Source organism: Furipterus horrens, unplaced genomic scaffold (assembly GCF_987537825.1).
Source record: "Furipterus horrens unplaced genomic scaffold, mFurHor1.1.pri manual_scaffold_2, whole genome shotgun sequence".
NCBI classification, from domain to species: Eukaryota; Metazoa; Chordata; class Mammalia; order Chiroptera; family Furipteridae; genus Furipterus; species Furipterus horrens.
In genome coordinates, this window is record NW_028327172.1 from 88,235,484 (window position 1) to 88,236,982 (window position 1,499).

The window sequence follows — 1,499 nt, forward strand, 5'->3', positions numbered from 1 at the left end:
ATTCTCTCCTCCAAGGCCTACCTTCTGGGACAACCAGCTTCCTCTGATGGCTCGGGATAGCTGGGTGTCCTCCTAAAGGAGGGCTCACTCTTGCCTGGGAACTGGCCAAAGGCTGCATTTCCCAGTCCCACTTCACCTCAGTAGTGCTGTATGATATGATGACACCCCTAAAATGTGAGTGAAAATGATGTGTGTCACTTCTGGGTCAGAACATTAAGAAGTGGATGTGCTTTCTTCATGTTTTCTTTCCTCTTTCCACTGGCCAGAAGCAGCTGATAAAGTTACGAGGTGGAAGAAAGCTTCCCACTGGTCAGATACCCTCATTGGATGGTTAGGTGGATGAGAAATAGACTTTATTGGGTTAAGCCACTGAGGTTGTGGGAAATTGTGGGATCCATTACAGGAGTCATGTTATACCTACTGGTAATACAGTAAGCCTGGCATCTGCCCCCTCCTTATACCTTCTTGTCTGGATGGAGCAAAAAAATAATTGGAGGAAGGGCTTTCCTTAGCATTGCTATGAGAGACTAAAGCAAACAAATTTGAGGTGTCCAAAGGCCGGGCCCAGGAGGGCCAGCCTGAAGAATTCTGTGCTGGTGGCCAGAGGCCTGAATGAGTGTAGGCTCTGAGGGTGGTGGGCACTCATAATGGGATCATAATGGTTGAGATCAATATATTAATGCAGGGAAAGTTAGTGCAGAGCAAGAAAGAATACATCTTTCGGAAGAAGCCAGTGAGACCGCCCACCGAACTCTCTTAGAAATCGTTCAGTAAGGATTGAGGCTTCCTCATAAACACGCCTCCTGCTGAGCTGACAAAGTCAGAGGTAGAGAACAAAGAAGGAAAGAAAAAGAAAAAGGGACAGACACTAGAGTGATCTTCTGCCTTCCCCATCTGCTTTGTCTGCTCACCTACTCTTTAAGATTCATTTCAAATCTCACCGCCTCTGTTAAGCCTTCCCTGACCTCTTTAGGTACAACTGGTGGCTTCTCCATCCATGCTCCAAGCATGGTGCCCAAACTCAGTCACAGCTTCCGTCACACTGGGCCACAGCCATGAGTAGCAGAGGACACTGTCTTGGTCTTTGTAGCCCCGGGGCTTGATTAGGCACTGATATGGTTGGTGAATGAATACATAAATGAGTGTATGATTAAGAGCAAAACCCAAAGCAGAGTAACCAAAATTCAGAACCCAAACTGAGGATGCCTGAACACCTTAATGGACAATCTTAGTTTTCTATTTCAAGTACCAATAGAACATCCAATGACAAAAATTTTGCCCCAGTTGGGTACCTCAGTTGGTTAGAATGTTGCCTCAATATACCAAGGTTGCAGGTTCAATCCCTGGTCAGGACACATACAAGACTCAACCAATGATTCTTGTGGAACAACAAATAAGTAGAAAAACAAATCAATGTTTTTCTCTGTCTTTCTCTGTGTGTGTGTGTCTGTCTCCTTTCCTCTATCTCTAAAATCAATCAACAAAATTTTTGTGAAAAA